This window comes from Lytechinus pictus, chromosome 1 (assembly GCF_037042905.1).
Source record: "Lytechinus pictus isolate F3 Inbred chromosome 1, Lp3.0, whole genome shotgun sequence".
NCBI classification, from domain to species: Eukaryota; Metazoa; Echinodermata; class Echinoidea; order Temnopleuroida; family Toxopneustidae; genus Lytechinus; species Lytechinus pictus.
Genome location: NC_087245.1, coordinates 37,572,721 through 37,587,661, shown reverse-complemented (window position 1 = coordinate 37,587,661; position 14,941 = coordinate 37,572,721).

Sequence of the window (14,941 nt, the reverse complement as noted above, 5' to 3'; positions counted from 1 at the left end):
CATCCGCCCCGCCCCCTTCGAGAGGCACAAAATATTTTGGGGGGATAAGCTATGCATGCATACGCAAGTGAGGACCCTTTTTATTGTCAATTATTTTCCTGTAAAAAATGCCCCCTCCCCCTTTGGAAAATCCTGCATCCGCCCCTTCATCCGCTACTCGGGAATCGAACCCGAGCCCCCAGATTGGAACGCCGGTGGCTTAACCACTAGACTAGACCATAGAGACGGCTTCGGGTGCAAACCCGATCCGATTGACCATCAGATAAACAGATTCGGGTGTAAATGAGCTTTGAACAAGCCGCCATCCCTCAGCTGGATCAAAGCAAATGATTTGATACAGGAACGAATTATATGATTGTGGGAACGTGTGCATGGCATGCACAATATTCTGGTTTCTGCTTTATTATTATTTTGATATCGAGAGGTTTTAATAGTTTTCATTGTAATATCCATCCATATTTTTTTTATTGTTCGAAATAGAAATGAAATGAAATACTTCGAAAATTTGCTTTGCCCAATTGATCGTGGACCCGCTGTGCAGCGCCAGATCGACGATCGAGGCTCTGTCCCTTTAATCGTTGAACGCCAAACAGGGTAGCAGTAACTCCCATCTTTTAACGTCTTTTGGTCTAACGCGGCCGGGGTTTGAACCCCCGACCTCCCGGTTGTGAGACGGACGCTCTACCAACTGAGCCAATACACCAGTTGGCTCAGTTTAACATCCCCATACGGTTAAAATTGCTAAACAAACCCCGGAACAAACCTTGCATTAGTTATAATTGTTTACTATATTTATTTATTTATTTTTCAACCTGAGAGGGCATATTTGAAAATTAAAGTATTTATAGGGAGAAAAAAACGGGACAAAATACTTCCTGAAGGACAAGTCCACCCCAACAAAAAGTTGATGTTGAATAAAAACAGAAAAATCCAAAAATCATAACACTGAACATTTCATCAAAATCGGATGTAAAATAAGAAAATGATAATATTTTAAAATTTCGCTTCATTTCACAAAACAGGTGTTATATGCACGGTATGCAAATGAGGAGACTGATGACGTCACCCAATCATTTTTCTTTTGTATATTTTATTATATGAATTATTCTAATGTTGTCCTAACTGTCAAGTGAAACAAAATTCCTCCCTGAACATGTGGAATTAGCATTGCTTGATACTATATGGTTCAGTCAAGTTGGTCCTTATTGTCAAATCTGAAAAAAATGAAATATTGTATATTTCAAACAAAGAAACACAAAAGAAATATGGAGGGAGGGACATCATCGTCTGTCTCATCCGAATGTCACTGAATTGTGCATAAGTGCACTTTTTTGCGAAAAATAAGCGCAACTTAAAAAATGTAATAACTTTTTTTTATTTTACATCCGATTTTGATGAAATTTTCAGTGTTGTGCTTATTCTATTTTTCTCTATTTTAGATTTAGATTTATTTATTTCCGTTAAAAAAATGATATAATCGAAGTATTCATATTAACATTTTTCTGGGGTGGACTTAACCGGGTGATTAGGTCTATATTTCTTAAAGTTTTGGGTCAATTTTAACAAATCCACGTGCGCGACATGGTGTGTCTGCATGGCCCCCTTATTTGTAAAAGTTGTATTTTTTTTAAAGTTCCTGCTTGGGTTTACATATATCTGCACAATTTCGGTGAAATGCAGGTATACCGTGAAGATATAATTATTATTCGTTTATCATTAGAACCATTGCAATAATTTCTGACTGTTATAGAGTGGTATAGTGCTGACAAGTTTCATAAAAAAAGCACCCCGAAGTTCTTCCTCGTCATGAGTATTGTTTGACACTGAAAAATTTTCTGGCTAACTTTGCCTTTGATAGGGTCAGGTGTAAATTTCGTCAGAGCAGTGGTGGAAGGGGGGGGGGGGTTGATACCAATATAGAGAGCTGAAAATTCAAAACTGATATGACACCCATCATGACATAATCATGTTATATCATCCATCACGATATTTTTTTTTTTATGCTGTTCATTTTTTGTAATTATCTTGTTGTCATTAAACTTCAGAATTACATTTAGGCTGACCGTGCCTTCAGTTGAGTGAGCGAAGCTAGCGAGCGAATTTTCAGTCACTGTCCTAAACGACTCCCAGGGGAATTTATTATGGGATAGACTTAAGATTTGCCGCGAGCGAGCGACACAGTGAGTGAACCTTGTCGCTTTTCAGACGTTTGAAATAATGCAGGGGCGGCCATCCAGCCTTCGCAAATAGGGGGGGGGGGGCTGAATTTTTTCCAGCCATATTTTCCCCGATCGGCCGCTCGAAGATGATCTTTTGTTTGTTTCTTTGAAGGGGGTAGTCCTATAAGTAACTTGTTAGCTTTATTCTTTCAACATAAATGTATAATATCATAATCCTTATTTTATAATGCCAGCGCGAAGCGCGAGCAATATTTTTTTTAAATTGTATGTATTTTTTCCTAAACTTTGAACATTCTGAAAAAAAAAGATGTGCCTGCAATAATTACTACGAACGCGAAGCGCGAGCAGAAATTTTTGATACACGTTTTGAACTGATCGGAAAGGTAAGCCTACCTGTTAAAGACTGCTTGCAGTTAGCCATGAAGACGTTACATATTTCAACAATCAAAATGCGAGCGCGAAGGGCGAACTGACAAATTTTGACATTTCTACATAAAGAATGGAAAACTTTAATCAATTTTTGTAATCATGAGCAGGATAGCTATATAACTAAACAATTGATGCGAGTGCGAAGCGCGAGCGGAAAATTCTAGTTTTAGACCTATAGAACGGGACACTCTATTCATGTTTTGTAAAACATGAAAAGGATGAGTAAGAGGGGATCTTCCTTCAATAATAATGCGAGCGCAAAGCGAGAGCAGAAAAAGTTTGTATACGTTTTGAACTGATCGAAAAGTGCCTTTTAAGGACTGCTTGCACTTAGCCAGCATGAAGATGTTCAATATTTCAACAATTAAATAATGCGAGCGCAAAGCGCAAGCGGAAAAATTCTAGTTTTAAACCTAAAACGGGACACTCTATTCATGTTTTGTAAATCATGAAAAGGATGAGTAAGAGGGGATCTTCCTTCATCAGTGGCGTAGCTACGGGGGGGGGGGGGGCCTGGGGGGCACGTGCCCCCCAGGTGCCCCCCTGAAAAAAAATGGCAGAGCCAAAAAAAAAGTGAGAAAGAAGAAAAGAAAAAAGGAAAAGAAGAAGAAAGACAGAAGAAAAAAAAGAAGAGGAAAATAAGAGGAGGAAGACGAGTGAATGAAATAATGTGAGGGGAAGACTTGGAAAAAAAAATCCTTCATGTTACTATATAAAATTTTGCTTGCGCTTCGCGCCAGAATTGCCTGTTCGATGAGATAAGATAAGATAAGATTTATTTTATTTATACACGGTTAAAAAGCCCAAACAGTTCACAGACTGATTTCCATTGGGGCCGTGTGGAACATACAATTGACAAAGTAAACATTTTAAAATCAGTGTATAACGAACAATATATATGGAAAAGGAGCATCAATGAAATATTACAAGACAATCATTGAAACGTGAAGAGGAGGGGAGGAGAAGAAAAAAAAAGGAAGAAGAAGAAGGGAAAAGTGAGAGGGAGACGAAAAAGAGAAAAGACAACAGAGAAGATAACAGAAGAAGAAAAGAAGAAGAAGAAAAAGAATAATAATGATAGTAAGAAAAAGACGAAGAAATTATATACCGTTTTCAAAAACATCAATAATTTACAACATGAAATATCTATCGGTAAATTGGAACAAAGCGGTGCATACATGGTAATATTAAATGTGTACATGGTAAAGTAAAATGTCAAAGTAAATACATGTTTCTATAATGGACAAACAAGTACAAGAAAATGAATACAAGTCATGATTTATCAATGATAAAAACTAAACATACAAAAATGTCTGGAAAATTTATGATAACTAAACATAACTAAACATGCACTGAAATTAATTATAAAACTTATATAGTTAATACTCATGCCATATAAAAGCAAAACATATGAAATGGTTGGAAAATAATACATGTACTGGGGACAGAAAATTAAACAGAAAAATAGTCATTGTGATCCATATCACACAGATAATCTCTTTAGACCTGTTTTGAAATTGTGTTTCGTTTGTGCCGCTTGAATATTAGTGGGTAATGAGTTCCACATACTGGCGCCTCTGTACATAAACATGCGCTTTGCAGATTCAGACTTCATTTGCATTATTTCCAAATTGAGATTCCCACTTCTTGTGTTATGTGATCTTTCTTTAAGGGAAAATCTATTGATTAGATATGAAGGGGCTAAGTTATTGAGTATGTTAAACATCATTATTGCAACACTTTCATTCCTTTTCTTTTCAAGTGTATCCCAATTTAGTTCATTTAGATTTTCGTTTCCGGATGAATCCCAGGCGGTATTATTGATAACGCGAGCTGCCCGATTTTGAATCTTTTGGAGGTTATCTTTTAAACATTTGCCGCAATTTCCCCATACTATATCACAATATGACAAATGAGATGAAATCAGGGCGTTATAGACTAGAATCATTGTATCCTTGTCAACCATACTTCGTATCGATTTTAGCATAAACAAACCGCTACTACATTTCTTCTGCACATTTTGAATGTGTTTTCCCCATGACAGATTTTCATCTAAAATTACTCCTAAATGTTTACACTGGGTAACTCTTGTTAGGGGGGTTCCATCAATGTGAATATTTAGCGATTCATCTTTGAATAGTTTCAGTCGATTTCTAGTTCCTAGGACAATATATTCAGTTTTTTTTATATTCAAACTAAGCTTATTGTGATCAAGCCATCATCGTTTCACATTTTGCAAATCTTCATTGATTTTGTTTTCTAGATCAGAGTAGTTGTTACTTGCATAATATAAAATAGTGTCATCTGCATACATACTTATTTTGCAATTTCTAAGAACTAAAGGTAGATCATTAATATGTAAAATGAAAAGATTCATATCTTGCTCAATAGGCTGATATGGAGCAAGTTTTGAAGTCAATATACAAAACATATTTTAGCTCGGACAACGAGCTTTCATTATTTTTTTTCATTTACAAATTTCAGTGCTCTGTAAAATGTCCGTTTTATGGTCTACATATCAGCATTTTAAGCTCACGCTGCGTGGTCACATTGTTTGATTTGCCAAGTTCATATTGTCTACGTGTCCCGGCTACGTGTATTCCATAATGTTCCATTAAACAAATGTATTCAGAATGCCCAGATTCTAGGTCTAAATGTAAAACATGCGCGATAGCCTGCATGTTCTTTATTTAAAATGTACTTAAATTATCCAGTTTCACATCAAAATATAAATAATTGTCTGCTCACGCTTCACGATCGCATTATTAATGATACCCAATTAACTATATCCTATTTATGATTTACAAAATATGAATAGAGTGTCCCGCTTTTAGGTCTAAAATATCAATTTTCTTCCTCTCGCGCTTCGCGCTCGCATCAATTGTTTAGTTACATACCTATCCCATTTATTAATACAAAAAGTGTTTAGAATGACCATTTTTTTTAAGGTCGGAATGTCAAAAAAATTTGCTCGCACTTCGCGCTCGCATTATTGAAATATTAACAGGTCCCTTTTTGATAATGCTAGAACGGTTAATAAATTTGGCGTTCGCAGTAACCATCTAGTTATAGGAATCTTGTTCAGGATCACACATAACATTGCCCAGAATATCAAATTTTCAGGACAAAATTATAAAAAAAAATCGCTCGCACTTTTTATAAGGCTTATGAGATTATTTGGGGACATCCCGATAGACCGCGGGTCCGATAGACCGCGGGTCCGATAGACCGCGGGTCCGATAGTCCGCGGGTCCGATAGACCGCGGGTCCGATAGTCCGCAGTGTGTGTAAAATTATGATCAGATATATCAAATGTCATCGAGAGGTCCAAAGGTCAAATGATACGAGGCCATGGGGTTCTATCAGGTGCGGATCCATGGAAGGGGGCCGAGGGGGAACTGCCTCACCCCCCCACCCCCAGCTCAAAAAAGAGGGGGGGAGGGGAAAAGGAGAGAATAAAAAAAGAAAGAGCAAGATGGGAAAAGAACAGAATAGAAAAGAGAGTAAGAAGGAGAAAGGAAGAGAAGAAGAAAAAGAGAAGAAAAGGGGAAAGGAAAGACAAGAAAATGGGAGAAGAAAAGGGGAAAGAAGAGAAAAAAAGAGAGGAGGGAAAAGGAAGAGAAGAAAAGAAAGGAGAAAGGAAAAGGAGGAAAAAGAAGAAGAAAAAAAGAGGAATGAAGAGAAGAATATTTAAATAGAGGAAGATGGGAAGAATGATAAGAAAAAAGAGAGAGAGGAAGAGGGGAAAAGAAGAGAAAAGAGGGAGAGAGAGAGAGGAAGGAGGGAGAGAAGAAAAAAAAAAGATTAAAAGAAAAAAAGGGGGAAAGAAAAGAAAAAGAAAAAGGGAGAAGTAAAGGGGGAAAGAGAAAAAAAGTGGAAGAGGGAAAAGAAAGAACGGAGTAAGGAAAAGGGGGGAAAGAAGAAGAAAAAAGAGGAAGGAAGAGAATAATATTCAAAGAGAGAGGAAGATGGGAAAAGAGAAGAAAAAAAGAGAGAGTAAGGGGGGAGGAAGAGAAGAAAAACGAGAAAAGAGAGAGGAAAAGAGGGAAAGAAAAGACAGAAAAAAGAGAAGAAAAGGGGGAAAGGAAGACTAGAAATGAGAGAAGAAAAGGGGAATACAAAGAGAAGAAAAAGAGAGAGAGAGAGGAGGAAAAGAAGAGAAGAAGAAAAGGGGAGAGGAAGAGGGGGAAAGAAAGAGAGAAAGAAAGAGAAGGAAGAAATGGGAATGAGGATAAGAGAAAGAAAAAAAAGAAAGAAAAGGAGATGGGAAACGGAAGAGGGAGATGTTGACCTGGACGTCGATTTGATGGCGCCAAAATGACGTTCGAACTATATGGGGCGCCGAACTGATGTTTGAACTGGGAGGGGGGCGCCAAATTGATGTTCAATCTAGGGGAGCGCTAATTAGAATTTTGACCATAATGCGACAAATACATGTTTCAGAGAGGGGGAGGGAGGGCAAAGTTATATTTTACACGGGGGCGCCAAGTTTATGTTCAACCGAGGGCGCCAAATTGACCTTGAACTTAGGGGGCTTCATGCAAATTCATTTTCGACCGGGGGCGCAACATTGCTCGTATTGCATGTTTATAGTGAAATATATGTCCTGCCCAAAAAACTTAAATTAATGCGGCTGAATTAAAATATCCCGTTTTTACGATAACAGACAAAAACAATGTTTTCGAGTTTTAAGTCTGTTTAGCGAGATAGATACCCTGTTCAGGGTCACATAAAAGGGTTATTATCGAATTCAGCTCGCGCTACGCGCTCGCAATATTTGATTAATCAATCCCACATGTAAGTGTTAGTGTTTTTCAAGTCAACATACATAGGCCGATCCAGGGGGAAAAGATTTTGCCCTCCCCCCCCCCCATGGTGGCGCAAAAAAGGGGTAAGAAACAGAAAAAAAAGAAGAGAAAAAGGACAAGCAATTAGAATAGGAAATATACCTTAGTCCTTCTTAAGTCAGTATATAAAAAAAATTGAGCTCGCGCTTCGCGCTGGCATCAATATATTGTTTAGTTATATACGCATCCCGACCTTACAGTTTTTTATGCGAACGAGAAGCACAAGCTGAAAATATTTGATATTTTAACCTGACAACTGAAATATATTTTTCATTTCATCATTATAAAAGTTTTCAGCTAGCGCTTCGCGGTCGCATTCATTTCATAATATAGATATGCATCGTGTTCATCATAACAACTACTATCATAGGCGGATCCAGGCGGCCCGAAGCCAACCTCCCCCTATTGACAGAGCAAATAAATTGGGAAAAACGGGGAAAGAAAAAAAGGGGGAACGAAATATTTTCAGAAATAAATATCGACAAGTTTTAGGAAAAGAAATAGAAGATAGTCATCATTCTTATATGATGACAAAATGTCCTTAGGCCTAAAATGTCTCGATCCTAGGTCAAAATAATAATAAAATATCAGCTCGCGCTTCGCGCTCGCACTATTCATATAGTGCTATCAAATTTCCCTATATACACAGTGCTGTAAACAGTGCTTAAATTGACCCTTTTCATATCGGAATTTCAAATATTATTTTCAGCTCGGGCTCTGCGCTCGCATTATTGATTTTTATGATGAAAAATGAAATGTATTCAGATTGCCAGGATTCTGTCTAATTCTAAAACACGCGCACGCATGTTTTTTGAGATACAAAGCTTGATCATATTAAATTATCCAGTTTCGGATCAGAATATCAAAAATGTTCTGCTCGCGCTTTGCGCTCGCATTATTATTGTAGGAAGATACCAAAAATTACCCATGCTTTTTCATGATTGACAAACATGAATCGAATGTCCCATTGGGGGATTTGAAATCTCATCTTTTTAGGTAGGAATATAAAAAATGTTCAGCTCGCGCTTCGCGCTCGCATTATTTAATCGTTGAAATATGAATCGTCTTAATGGCTAACTGCAAAACATCCTTAACAGGTCCCTTTTCGACTAGGCCACTGGGATCAACTTTGAGCGGCCGATCGGGGAAAATATGGGTGACAAAATGGTCCCTCCCCCTACTGGCGGAAGCTGGGTCCGCCCCTGACTTAGGCTTTCAGGATATAATACATGAAAAATCTATTTAAAAAAATCAGATCGCGCTTCGCGTTCTCATTTTTTATTTAGGCCTTGTGAGATACCTCAATGTGTTTTTAAGAATGAAATCTCAGATTTTCTTTAACGTCTACCCCCTCCCACTTCATTTATTTTTGTTTAACTTGGTGCCGTCGCCTCCCCCCCCCCCGTGCACCCATGCTGAATAAATACGCCACTGATGAGGAGAATTAGTCGATTGCTTCGAGATTGCATTATTCCCAAGAGGTTATCATTAATATTATTGAAGGGTATTCTAAACAACAGTACAGAAACTACAGCTCCCGTTCACACAATATTCCAGTAGGGCCTATACTCTGATTAGAAGTTAAACCAAATTGAACCACGAAATTAAAAATCCTTTTTGGAAAGAAATGTTCTTAGCGTATAGCACACTGTTATCTATGCACTGTAATGATATACCTTGCCAACCCTTATGGAACAATGATTTTATTAAAATAGGTAATAGCTCAATTCACAGTAGATCTCTAAATAATAGGGGTGTTCGTTTTGTTAATGATATTTTAGATGTACATGGCAATTTCCTCTCTTTGAATGACCTTAAGGAAAAATACAATGTTCAAATAAATTTTCTTTTTTACTGTGGATTATGTGATGCTATAAGAGACGGTTTTAGCAATGGCACACACTTTAGCAAGTTCCAAGAACCTATTATCCCTGATACAATAGCACTTGTTATGAAATATAATAAAGGTTGTTCACACATCTATACGATTCTTAAAAAGAAAAGAAAAGTGGAATGTAAAAGTTTTCTTAAGTGGAAGTGTATATTCGATATGAATGACAAGCAATGGCAATCGTATTGCTCTATTGGATTCAGTTGTACTACCGATGTGAATTTACGTTGGTTTCAGTTAAAAATAATGCAACATATTTTATATACAAATGAAATATTGTTTAAAATTAATTTAGCTCAACAAAAAGAATGTACTTTTTGTAATGTACACCGTGAAACGGTTACTCATCTACTTTGTGAATGTACATGTATTAAACATATATGGGACAGGTTTGAACAATGGATATTTCTTAAAACTGGAAATAGAATTTTTTTCTCTAATAAAGAAAAATTATTTGGTTTAAGAGGTTCAAGTAATTATGCATTAAATTGTTTATTGATAGTGATACGACAGATGATCTATACTTCCAGAGTAAAACATCAATTACCTGTTTTTAATAATATCAAATTTGCACTTCAGAGTTATTTCAAGAATGAAAAATATATCGCAGAGTCAAATTGTAAAATGGTAAAGTTTACAAAGAAATGGTTCCAATAACGTGCCATGTTTACATGAAGTGATCTGTTCAGTTCCCTTTCCATGTACAATGATACATATGAATATTATTGTTCATTTACTCCTTGCTTGTTCCTTAAATTATTTACTATTATGTAAACCTGACAGTTCAATTTATATATTTGTTACAATTACTGTTGTATTGTATTTCGTTGTTATTAATTTGATTTGTCATTGAAAATATATCTTGTTATGTTTTGAATAATAATAAAATCCCTGTGGAGGGGAAACAAATTGAAAAAAAAAAAATTGAACCTCCCCCCAAAAAAAAATCGCTCGTGCTTCGCGCTCCCATTGATATTACATTATATATTCATGGATTTTTTTTTTCAAGAACACATGAAAAAGTGGTCTTTTTTTTAAATGTGATTATAAGATAATTCAAAATCCATTTAAGGCACTTAAGTTAGCCTGGCCGGGAGGGAGTGGGCGCCATTTTTCGAAAAGTACACATGGGCGCCAAAAATCAGGTCAAATTCCCCCCCCCCTCCCTCCCCACGAAATCCTGGATCCGCGCCTGGGTTCTATAACAATAACCCAATTAGGGCAATCACCCCTGACAACTACTTCAAGGAAAATATTATCCCCATATTTAACCGCCGGGGACTGTTACCCCCCCCCGGAAATTTACCCTCCAGACAATTACCCCGGATAATTACCCCTAGAACGGAGCCTTGAAAATGCCATCAACGTGACGACATGGCGTGGTACTTTATCTTGCCATGTCTTAATTAATCATTGGCGGCGGAAGGCAAAAAAAAATTAGGGGGGTCCACCTGAAATTTTGGGATGGACACAGGTAAAAAATTTGACAAGCAAATCAACCAAAATTTATAGGAGTGACCACCAACATTTTTTGACAAGAAAAAAAAGGTTATCAACCAAAATTATGGGGGGGGGGGGCAAAAAGATTTTAGGGGGGTCCATCTCAATTTAGGGGGGCGTAGAAAACAAATTGACGAGCAAAAAAAAAGGTTCTCAACTAAAAATCTAGGGGGGACCGTCCCCCACCTCAAATTTAGGGGGGAAAGGTCCCCCCCCCCCCGCTTCCACCGCCTAATTTATTTCGACATAGCAATATATTCTATCTTGTCAAGTCGATATGTCGACATGGCGAGATATGAAGTGTACAAGTCCCGGCGAGAATCCCGATATATCGCCATGTTGACATGTAACTTATTTAAGTCGACTTTGCAAGATAAAATATCTCGCCATGTTGACATATAACTTTTTATAAGTGGGCTGACTTGGCAGGATAACGTATCGCGCCATGCGGACATAATAAGCTTATTTAGTCGACAAGGCAAGATAAAGTATCTCGCCATGTCGTCAAGTCGATGGCATTTTAGAGGCTCCGTATGGCGTCTAGAGGGTAAATTTCCGGGGGGGGGGGGGGTAACAGTCCCTGACGATAAAAATATGGGGATAATATTTTCCTTGAAGTACATGTCAGGGGGCGATTGTCCTTTGGGTCATCGTTATAGAACCCCATGGACTCGTATCATTGGCCTTTTGACCTCTTGATGACATCGGATGATTCGGATCTCACTATATCCTGATCATAATTTTACACACACCGCGGACTATCGGACCCGCGGACTATCGGACCCGCGGTCTATCGGACCCGCGGTCTATCGGACCCGCGGTCTATCGGACCCGCGGACTATCGGACCCGCGGTCTATCGGGCTGTAACCGATTATTTCATGTTTATGTTGTTTTATAAGAATAAAACTGAGAAGTGACTGATCGGGGAAAACATAGGTGAAGATAATTTCGGGCCCCGTCCCCTATTGGCGAAAGTCGGATCCGCCCTTGTGACACATACACACACACCGGAAAAAATGGTGCCCCCCCTGAAAAAGCAAGGACCCCCCATTGCCCCCCAGGAAAAAATCCTAGCTACGCCACTGTCCTTCATTAATAATGCGAATGCAAAGCGAGAGCAGAAAATGTTTGTCTACGTTTTGAACTGATCGAAAAGTGCCTTTTAAGGACTGCTTGCACTTAGCCATGAATTAATATTTCAACTATCAAATGATGCGAGCGCGAAGCGCGAACTGAAAATTTTTGACATTTCTATATACATAAAGAATGGAAAACTTTTATCAATTTTTGTAGTCATGAACAGGATAGCTATATAACTAAACAATTGATGCGAGCGTGAAGCGCGAGCGGAAAAATTCTAGTTTTAGACCTATAGAACGGGACACTCTATTCATGTTTTGTAAAACATGAATAGGATGAGTAAGAGGGGATCTTCCTACATTAATAATGCGAGAGCAAAGCGCGAGCATAAAATGTTGTAAACGTTTTAAACTGATCGAAAAGTGCCTTTTAAGGACTGCTTGCACTTAGCCATGAAGATGTTACATATTTCAACAATCAAATAATGCGAGCGCGAAGCGGGAGCTTGAAATATTTTATATTCCGATCTGAAAATAGGGGTCAATTGCAGCTTTATATTTCAAACACTTTGTAGGAAAATTGTAAGGTGGATTTAAATCGCACTTGATAAAGAGCTGATATTTTTCATTATTACTTTGAGTTTGAGACATATAGGACCGTGACATCCTTAGGACATGTTATCATATGAATATGATGACTATATCATATCTTCCTATTCATCTTGCTAAGCGCGAGATTAAACAAAAGGGACAATTTAATTATTAAATTGATATCTTATTTATTAATGCATAATAAGGGCGCGGAATCTGATGATATTATGGCCTGAACACTGTACATTTCAAGCACTTTTTATTATGAATAGGATGCATCAGTAATCAGTTGATATTTTTTAACCATTAATGCGAGCGCAAATCGCGAGCCGAAATTTTTGATAAATTACTGTCATGAAAATGGGATTTTAAGTAGTTTGTTATATAATCAAATTTGAGAAATACATAACCCGCCAATCAAAATGCAAGCATGGCAGCGCTAGCTGATACGTTTTGACAATCAGACCTGAAAAGGGATATTTTGAAAACTTTATGGAATACATGAAAATAATAGGTACCTGATAAATAAAAATTCGCGAGCGCGCGGCACGAGCGGAAAATGTTAATATTCAGACCATAAAACTGACATTTTTACAGAGCACTTTAAAAAAATCAATTTGGAAATCAAACATATTAATGAAAGTTCGATTTCCGAGGAGAAATATGTTTTGTATATTGACTTCCAAACTTTATATTTAAGCTCCATGTTGCGAGCGCGAAGCGCGAGCGAAAATTTTATATAGTGACATGAAATATTTTTGTCCAAGTCTTCCTCTCATCTTATTTTATTCACTCGTCTTCCTCCTCTTTTTTTTTCTCTTTTCTTTTCCTTCCTTTTTTCTTTCTTTCCCTTTTTATTCCTTTTTTGCTCCGCCAATTGGGGGGGGGGGGGGGGGGGCCGGGCCCCTTGGGCCCCCACCTGGATCCGCCTATGTAATGTGCTTATTAAAGGAAAGTAAGGGTCACTTATTAATAACTAAATGAAACTTCTGAAGAATAGGCTATGAACAAAAAAAATAAAGTTCTATCAAACAAGCCAAGGATTAAACTGATGATATTTTGGACAATCTCATGATTTACCAACTGGTAGGTGAGATGAGAATGAAAAAAAGGATCATGTTTAACAGAAATAAAGGTGCATGCCTTCATTGGACGGTCACCACCGGAGATGTATTACCTCTATGGTCACCACAGATCACAATGTAAATAATAATAATAAAAAAGAATCTTTTTTGGACAATGATGCATGATAAGATAGAAAGGACAATGTCGAATAATGTTTTAGATTTTATTCAGAGATGATAGCATTCCAAATTCTGTACAAATTCCATTCATATTTGAAACAATATTCGGAAAGTTAAGTTATTCAATGCGTATTAAACTCTCCTACGAATAAAATTGCAAAGATATGGATAATATAGCTATCCTACGTTTTTTAATGGCATTAATGTCAACTTGAAGTAATCCGCCGCTTCCACAACGATGCCAGGATAATTATGACACCCAAACTTCCCAAAGTCAGTAATGAAAGAATGTTTTCGGATCGCTGTATGGTCGATATTATAACCTTTTCCAAAAGTCATCGGAATCATATTAGTAACCATTCATAAACGGGGATTTATATTCTAACCACACTATTGTGGACCGCTTGTGGAATATAGTGTAGCATGTAGTTTCATTTCATATTAATATAAATTCATTTTTTTCTTCCATTTTACAAATTTCTCAGTAAAACATTGGAATTCCCTTCCCAATGATATAAAGGAAATAAGAAACTTTTTGCATTTTAAGAGGAAATTGAAAGAATATCTTTCACTTGAAAGTCAAAAAGAAGATGCAAATGATATGTTGTACGGTTGATTTAGCCTGAATACTGACCTAGTTCTTTTCTCTTCTCTACTAGGTATTATTATGTATTTTACATAGTTTGATTGAAGCTTCGATATGTCCTTTCTTCTATTCTTTCTATTTCTTTTATCTTTTCCTATTCTCCTCTTCGTGTTGTTATTGTCGTCACGTTTTGCTGTTGTTCTTCTCCTTATTTATTTTCCTTCGTTATCAGTTTCTTCCGTCTCCTTCTACTCCTCGTCCCCTCTCTTCTTCTGTTCCTCCTCTTCCTTCTCCTTCTCCTTCTTTTCTTCTTCTTCTTCGTTATATTCTTGTATATATCTTATTTATTGTCTATATATCTTATTTATTGGTAATAGTAAATTCTGTTTTTTTTTTTCATTTTTAATATGTAAATAGTATAATTTTACCATTTTATTATCTTAATTCTGTATATTGAGGACCCCACTGGAAATAAGCTTTCGAGCTTTTGTGGGTCATCCTGTGCAAGCCTGTTGTTTTAATGCTACTGTATGTATGTTATGGTGACTTGCCAAATAAAATCAATCAATAAAATCAATCAATCAATCAAAAAA